Raw genomic sequence first — 9,057 nt, forward strand, 5'->3', positions numbered from 1 at the left:
GACTCCAAATACCGCCTGTCTGCTCGTCGCCGCTCTCCACCACCGGTGCACCAGCTGCTGTATCGTGTGTCCTCTACTGAGCGCAGTGTTATCTCCGAACAGGTCGACAACATGCTGCAACGCGGTGTCATTCGAGAATTACGTAGTCCATGGTCGCCTCCTGGGGTTCTCGTTAAGAATAAGGATGGGTCAATAAGCTTTTGTGTTGACTATCGTCGCGTCGACAGATTTACTCGCCGAAATATGTACCCCCTCCAACGAATCGACGATTATTCTCTCCCCTGATTGGCGCTCCGGGTATTGGCAGGTGCCAATGGTTGCGGCTGATTGTGCGAAAACCGCCTTTGTCACCCCGGACGGACTATTCGGACTCTGTAACGTGCTAACCACATTTGAAAGAATGATAAACACCGTATTGCGAGGCCTAAAAGGGAACGTCTATTTGTGCTATGTGGATGAAACCATCGCCTTTCAACTGACTTTCCCACCCACCTGTCTCGCTTTCGCCAGGTAATCACCTGCCTCACCCGTGCCGGTCTTCAACTCAACCTCAAAATTGCCGCTTCGGTACCCGCCAGCTCACCATACTCGGAGACGTCTTGTGCAAAAATGGAGTTCTACCCGATCCTGACAAGCTGCTCGCCGTTGCTGACTTTCCGAAACTAACCTGTAGGAAAGAACTGCGGAACTTCGTGGGCATCTGCTAGTGCTTTCATCGTTTTGTCCAGAATTTTCTTTCCATCAACTCCCCCCTTACACAGTTCTTGAAAGGCTCCCTTAACCTCTCTTTCTGGGCGCCAACCTGCGACGATGCATTTGCAGCGCTGTGCAATGGTTTGACGTCACCGCAAATCCTTCATTACGACCTCCTGTTACCCCTACATAACTTCACACCGATGCCCACGGTGTCGCAATCGGTGCGGTCCTCGCCCAGCGCAAGCCTGGATACTCCCCAAATACATTGTCGTCTACGCCAGCCGTGCTGTTACAAAAGCGGAGTCCAATCACTCCGCTGCCGAAAAGGAGTAGTAAAGTTCCTTTGCACCAGGGGTGCGGCGTCAGAGACGGTATACGTGCTGCAGCGGAGATTCCTTGCGCCAGAGGCGCCCCGTCGGACACGGTCTGTAGTGAAGACTTCAGTACACGAGTTTACGAGAAGAATTGAATATTTATATACACCGCAAATATTTACAACATTTACAGCAGAGGTACAAGGTGGAACTGGCTAACAGGGAATATTCCCACCTCGACACAGCCGAAGATGCAGAGCATCTAAACCTAGCCCAGAACGCCGGACTGGGCCTTCGGGCACGGTTTTAACGCCTGATGTCCAGCCCTAGTTTCCACAACGTCCAATCACCACAAACATCAACCTGATTGGTTGGTTCCAATGTCCAGATTCCCCTTCAATTTCAAGAAAACTAAATCCTCTCTCTCTCATTGAAAAAAAAAAAAAAGCAAAACTCCTAGGGTTACGTCCTTCCTACATTTCGCGGTACGCCTGGCCGTTCACCCGGAAGTTGCAACGTTCGAGGTAATGAGTAGCCTCGCTACAAAAACAAAAGAAAAAAGAAAATAGCAGTCAGTGGTTCTGGCACAGCTCGGCTGTCCTCACGAGTGTACCGCTTTTGTTATGCTCGCCACCACATTCCATTGGGCGCTTGCTTGAACGAGCGTCTCACCTGCGACTGCGAGGTCGAGACAGCGCGCTCAACCCGGTGTACAAAAAAAGAAAAAAGCGGTCAGCAGTCCGCCACGGCTCACCCGTTGTCACGAGTGCAGTGCTATTGTTAGGCGCTCGCCACCGCATTCCATCGGGTTCCCGCGTGAATGTATGTATCACCTGCGACTGCGGGGTTGAGACGGCGCGTGCAAGCTGGTGTTCACTACGTCACTGACTCTCACTCAGCTCGTAACGCTCGTCATCCTGAAATGGGTTTGCGTGCTTCTCCAAGTGCCTCGCGGCGCCCTCCTGTCTGCGCACCACCTGCATCCACTCATGCTACGAAAACAGAGGAGCTGGGCTGGTAGCCACATACTTTCCCCGAATTTCCGCGCTAATCCGTTGTGCCCATCGGTCCCCTACACGCCCCTTCTAAGATTGTACATGGGGCCCAATGGCGCCTTTTAGAATTAGTTCATTCAAGAAACCGATGAAACCCAGCGCCCCTTCAGGGATATGTACCACTGCCCAAACGCGACCACAGCACAAACAACACTACATACGGACAAACAATACTCAAATATTGAGGGGGCACAACAACAACAAACAAAATACCATGCTCACAAGCATAAAAAGCAAAACAGAAGTAAAATGCTATAGTGATCACTTCACACACAGCCGTAGACAATTCTGCCCCAATGGACGACTACGAATACGGGGAAAGCACTGTGTCCCACTTCCCCATGCAGTGTTCACTAGTTTCGCACTCTTCAGCCCCTGATTCACTTTACTGTTTGCGGCCGCGAGAAGTGGTCCTCCCCCGCCTCCGCCCCGGCCTGCGCGCCACTGTCCGAATTCCAGCAACTATTACGCAGCGGAGACAATGCGTCAGCGTTACCATGCGAGCTCCGTTTCCGGTGCTGCACTACTACATTGTACCTCTATAGCGCTAGCGCCTAGAGTGTTAGCTCCCGGCGGAGCGCTGAGCACGAGAAATGAAAGGGGATTGTGGTCCGAAACCACGGTAACCGGGGCGCCGAAAAGCCAGACGTCAAGCTTCTTTAATCCCCAAATGACCGCACATGCCTCCCTCTCGATCGTAGACCATCGGGTTTGCGCAAAGCCACCTAGACTACTCAAGGCCTCTCCGCTTGCTCCGTGACGTCACGCTAGTTGCCCGTCCGCCGCTGGCCTCCGCTCGCGGCTGGGAGGGTTCCGCGGCAGTTTTCAGCGCATTATTGTACTATCTGAGGTACAATGGCTATAGCAATGCTTCTAAAGAATGTATTTTTTTTTAACCACTTGCATAGTTTCTCTATGTATTTTCCGCGTTAATTTATAATTCGTGCTTTCTTTCGTAGTCCTCCCGATACACCTCCTATTGCAGCTAAGTGCTTCGTTTTTATAGTTTCATGTGAAAACTTGGGAATAACCTTTGCACTGCTATAATTACTGAACTTGAGTTTACTGCAGGTCACATTAACACAAGCATTATTTCCCAGACAGCATATAGCACAAGAATATATGAAATCAATGTGCAAATGCATTTTGCGTCTTTTTAAGGAGGCGTACGTTATTTTTTTGTACACTTCGAAAGCGGATGCCTTGTTAAATATCGAAATAAACAAAACTCATGAAGCCGTACAAAACAGTAGCATGAAGCCATAATGATCATTATATTGCTCTGTGCTTTTCATTAAAATATTTCAATTCTTTAATTTTTTCAAATTGCTGACAGCTGCCTTCCCGAAGAGTTTACTTTTCGTTTCCAGTGACTGTCGAGAACTTGGTGTCGCAAACATTTACTAGCTTGATGATTTTAGCATTTTTTCTTCTCCGCTTGCCTCTGCAGGAATCATTAAGGGCTTCCTTGATGGAGTAATTTTCCCAACAAGCCCTCTTTCTTGCTGGGGTCTTGTAAAAGAAGGTGTAGAAGAAATGTACGATGACAAATTAGGGAACTTCGAAGGCACTGAGACCGCGCTTGAGCGACATGGTTCTTACAATTTGTTTGTTAGGATATGATAGCTTGGTGATGAAGTCTTGCTCATGAAAATTGAGTGCGAGTACCAGCCTGACGACACTTAAATATAATATCATCCTATCTTAACTACTATCCAACAACTTTTAAATTTACAAAAGGTTTTTGTTGTGTGTTGGTTTTTATGGTGCGTGCCTAAGCTAAATCTATCAAAATGGGTTAAATTTTATTTACTTAGCTTGGAATGTATACGGTTGTAGTAAAATCCTTGCAGGAGCTCCAAGCTTTTCTGTAAGCTTCATTGCTGCGAAAACCAAACGCTAATGACTTATGGGCTCCCGTCGTAATCCAGGCACACACTATCGTCCCATGTCGTGGCGGTTGCAAAAAGCGCGTGCTTGTCTTCAGCACCACGTTCATTATAGTATCAAAGCGCACAATAAAGCCAAGGTAAAGCAGTTTGACTTCCTGAAGCTCGAAAACCAAGACGTCGGAAAAGAGAAATGCCAGCACGTTCGCTGCCTAACATAAACATAGGCAGATAGAGCTGAAATATCCACCTGTGCTGCCTTCCAGGTGCGATGCACCTGCATGCGTTGCCTCCCCCTGCGCTGCACAGAACTCCTACTATCGTTCGCGGTCGGGCAACCAGTGTGACGTAGACCCCTGTGGAGAGGAGGAGCGCGCAGGCCTTGTCCAGTCTAGGTGGCTTTGGTTTGCGTCGGAGAAAACTTGTGACTCGCAAACGCGATCGGGACTTCTGCGCCGTCCTCATCCCGCTGAGATAAGCAAACCCCTGCGGCGAATGCTGAGGCGTCGGTGTAAAGCCAAAATGGCTTGCTCGGGTCTGGCTTCCCAAGAGAAGCGGCCTGACAAAGTGCATCCTTGAGACACTGCAACGCCCGTTCGGCTTCCGCAGGCCACGTAATTTTGTTCGGCCCCTTTTGTTTCGTGAGCTCTGTCAACGGCCTCGCCATCTCAGCATAGTTGCGCACATACTCCCGATAGTAGCCGCACAATTTGAGGACACTCCGCAGCTCTCTTTTAGTCGCTGGAGCTTCCAGCCCTTTGATTGCAGCCAATTTATCGGGGTCCGGCACATGCCGCCCTGATTCGACAATGTGTCCCAGGTAACGTATCGACCCCCGGGCCACCTGACACTTTTCTACCTCTACCTTGAGATTGGCCTGCCTTAGGGCCTCAAAAACCTGGCGTAGACGTGGCAGGTCCTCCTCTAGCGTTCCGCTGAACACCGCAATGTCATCGAGGTATGCGCACGCGTACTCTGAATGTGGGCGCAAAAGGTTGTCCATCGCCCTCTGAAACGTTTGCGCTGCGTTCTTTAGCCCGAAAGGCATCACTTTCCACGCGAAATGTCCTCGGTGGCACACGAATGCTGTTAAGAGCTGGGCGGAGGGGGCCAACGGCACTTACCAGTACCCCTTTGTAGGTCGAGGAACGTGATAAATCGTGTCCTGCCTACCTGCATTATCAGTTCTCGGGGCGGGCTCACCGGGTAGGCGTCCGCCACCGTACCCGCGTTCAACATGCGGAAGTCCACGCATAACCGTATGCTCCCATCTCGTTTGGATACGCAGAAGACGCGTGTGCCTGCGAGCTTTCGCACGGGAAGATTAAGCCAAGGCTCAGCAGTTCGTCTACCTGTTTGCCCACTTCCCCTCCTAAGCCCCTCCCAGGATGATGTCACGTTGCTTTACATTGGCCACTCCGGGCTTGCCGCCAAACAGGCCTTTGTAGTCTCCGAATATCCTCATGATCTCGTCTCGCACCTTGCCCTGCAGGTGGGCGGTCATGTCCGCGGGGAATAACTCGGGATCTGTTGGGCGAACCGGTAGCCGAGGTGTGCATTCTACCTCCCCGAAAGAACCGTCCTCCTCGAACATGACGCTCAACGCCTTTACCCTACTCTTGTATAGGCCCGGCGTTTACTGGCATGAACTAGCTTTCGGCTACCTTCGGACATTTCGACAAAATATGAGTGGTCCCTGTACCGGCCTGTGACCATTCCCGGCCCCTTCCATTTTGGGAGCATTTTTCCCGTGCGTTTAACAGGAAACCCGCTCTCCACAAAACACACACACACTGTGTATCATATCAGTGCCGGTGCCCGTTTGTTATCACCAGCTCATGTGAAAAGCGCTGTACTGCCTCCTATCTTCCTAACCCTGCCTTCTCTCCCCACGGTCCTATATATGCACTTGCCGTAATAAAGCTGGGGGTTGTTCCCTGACGGTGCCGTTCGTCATTCCGGTCGACTGCTCGATACATGGTGTCAGAAGTGGGATAGCCACCTTCGTCCGAGAGCAGCGGTGGCGGTTGCCGACTACAAGAGCAAGAATGGATAGCATCAGACCACCGGAACAACTGCGCATCACCGTAGACGGCGGTAAGAGCTTGAGCATCTTCAAGCAGAAGTTTTAAATATTTTGGCAAGCAACGTCGTGCAGTGAAAAGCCAAGATCTAGTGCCGTGAAAACTGCACAGCTTCTCAGCTTTGCGGGTGAAGACGCGTTAGAAGTCTTCAATAACTTCACGTTTGCCACAGGGGAAAGCAAAGAGGACTTTGATACAGTGGTCGCAAAGTTCGAGTCGTACTGCGTCGAGCAGCAAAATGACGTTCACGAATGATACATATTTCGCACTCGCATTCAAGAAAAAAGGGAGTCCTTCGAGCAGTTTCTTCGGGATCTTAAGAAACAAGCCAGGCATTGCAACTTTGGCACAATGGTCGACGACATGGTGCGCGATCAAATCGTTTTTGGCACAAACTCTCCCAAACTTCGGGAGAAGATGCTAAGGGACAAAAAGTTGACGCTTGAAAAAGCTGTTGCTTTATGCAAGATGGCGAAGACTGTAGCCCGTCAAAACGAAGTTTGGAACGCAGGAAAAGAAGAGACGGACGTGGATGTCGTTTACTCGAGCACGCATACTTCAAAAGCCTCGAGACGTCCTCAACGAGACAGCCGGTGTACTCGCTGCGGCCGAGTACACGCCCCTCGCCGTTGCCCAGCATATGGAAAGACATGCTACTCGTGCCATGGGCTGAACCACTTCGCGTCTTGTTGCAGAACTGCGGGTGTAAATGAGATTCAGCAAGAAGAAAGCTTCAAAGTGCTAACCGTCGCTGTTGGAACCGTCGACAGCAACCGCGAGTGGCGCATCAAGGCGAAGATGGGCAGCCGAGAAGTGGTGTTTGAAGTTGACACTGGCTCACAAGCTAACATCATACCCTTGTCGGTGTACCGCAAGTTACGTATGGCTGCATTGCAACCCAGTAATACCACACTCCGGTCTTATAACGGTGGGCTCATCAAGCATTGCGGTGTGGTTGCAACAAGCGTACTAGTTGGAGACAGAGAGGTGGCCGCTGACTTTTTGTGGTAAGAAAGGACCACCAAGCCATTTTGGGACTTGAAACAAGCGAACGATTGGGCCTGATCCAACGAGCGGTAGAAGCAGTCACGACCACAGCGGGAAGCGTAGCCCAGCAGTTTCCTGGACTGTTCAAGGGGACCGGATGCCTTCAGCGAAAACACAGAATAACGCTCCGCAAGGACGCCGTACCCGTCGTACAGCCGGCGCGAAGAGTGCCACTGTCTCTTCAGCAACCGCTGCGTGCCGAACTGGACAGGATGGAACAAGAGGGCATCGTACGGAAAATGAGCAACCCGACCGACTGGGTAAGCCCATTAGTCATTGTGCGCAAAAAAGACTGCAAGTTGAGAGTATGTCTTGACCCCAGGAAGATTAACGAGAGTCTGAAACGAGAGCACTACCAGATGCCTCGTCGAGAGGACATTGAGGCGGAGCTGGCAGGCGCGAAATTTTTCTCTCGTTTCGATGCGAATGCGGGGTTTCACCAAATTCCGCTCGATGAGGGCTCGTCAAAAATATGCACTTTCGCGACGCCCTTCGGACGCTGTTGTTTTCTACGCCTTCCGTTCGGCATAGCCTCAGCCAGCGAAGTGTTCCAGAAAGCCCTGAATGAGATATTTGATGGCCTCCCAGGTGTGCGAGTGTATGTCGACGATGGTCTAATTTGGGGTGCAACTAGGGCAGAGCATGACGAACGGCTGCATAACGTCCTAAGGGCGGCTGAAGGGGCAGGACTGACCTTTAACGAGGCAAAATGTCAGTTCGGTGTTGAAGAAATTGCATTCTTGGGCGACATTATTAGCAGCAGAGGCTTAAGACCAAACCACACCCTCGTGAAGTGCCTTCTAGAAATGCCAAAACCGAAAGATAAACAAGCGGTGCAGAGAATGCTTGGCGTTGTGAACTACTTTAGCAAATACTTACCAGCACTAGCTCAGCAAACGGCAGCTTTGCGGTCCCTTATCAAGCAGAATGCGCTGTTTGAGTGGACACTTAATCATGAGAAGGACTGGCAGGACATTTGCAAAGCATTGACCAAAGCACCTCTTCTGGCAATATTTGACCCAACTATGGAAACGAAAGTGACATCAGACGCATCACAAGCTGGCATAGGCTCAGCCCTGGTACAGCGTCATGGGGCTACCTTCAGACCGGTAGCATATGCATCTCGAGTCCTGACAGAAGCCGAGCAACGATATTCACAAATTGAAAAAGAAGCACTTGCCCTTGTCTTTTGTTGCGAAAAATTCCATCATTTTGTGTATGGCCATCCGATATCTTTAGAAAGTGACCACCGGCCGCTGATGGATATCGCTAAGAAAGCAATTGGGGACATGCCGCCTTGAGTGCAGCGTTTCTTTTTGCGGCTTTTGAAGTACAACTACGTGTTATCGTATGTTCCTGGCAAACAGATGGAGCTCGCCGATATGCTGTCAAGGTCGCCGCTTCCTGCTGATGTCGTCGCTGTGGACACGGATGATGTCGAAGTGCACGCCATCAATGTCCTATCGTCAACCGTGAGTGAAAGAACAATGACGCGCCTTGTGCGCGAGACATCGGCGGATCCCTATCTGCAGGGTGTGATCGAGCGCATTTCGACAGGCGGGCCTATAGGCGGGTGTTTGAAGCCTATCGCGCCGGAGCTATCAGTTGTGAACGGCGTACTCATGAAGGGCACCAGGGTCATAATTCCCACAAGTATGCGTGCCGAGATATTGCAGCGCATTCATGCAGGCCACCTCGGTATAGCCAAGAGCAAAGCAAGAGATAGGCAACTGGTTTACTGGCCTGGGATGAACTCTGACATAGAATCATTGAACCAGAAGTGTGGAATCTGCAGGAAGTACACCTACAGTCAGCCAGCAGAACCACTAATGCTTCGTTCAACGCCGAATCAAGCTTGGCAGCGTGTGGGTGCCGATATATTTCAGTACGGGGGAAAGTACTATTTGTGCGCCTATGACGCAATGTCAAATTTCCCGGATGTAGAGAAGCTCTCCGATCTGAGTGCGAGCAC

General features: G+C 50.7%; 1 pseudogene; it reads left to right on the top strand.

The window, feature by feature from the left end:
- The first annotated feature begins 6,389 nt into the window (after positions 1-6,389).
- On the top strand, positions 6,390-9,003 carry LOC146206304 (uncharacterized; annotated as a pseudogene).
- The last annotated feature ends 54 nt before the right edge of the window (positions 9,004-9,057 follow it).

Source organism: Amblyomma maculatum, chromosome 1, assembly GCF_055883805.1.
Source record: "Amblyomma maculatum isolate TAMU_Amacu chromosome 1, ASM5588380v1, whole genome shotgun sequence".
NCBI classification, from domain to species: domain Eukaryota; kingdom Metazoa; phylum Arthropoda; class Arachnida; order Ixodida; family Ixodidae; genus Amblyomma; species Amblyomma maculatum.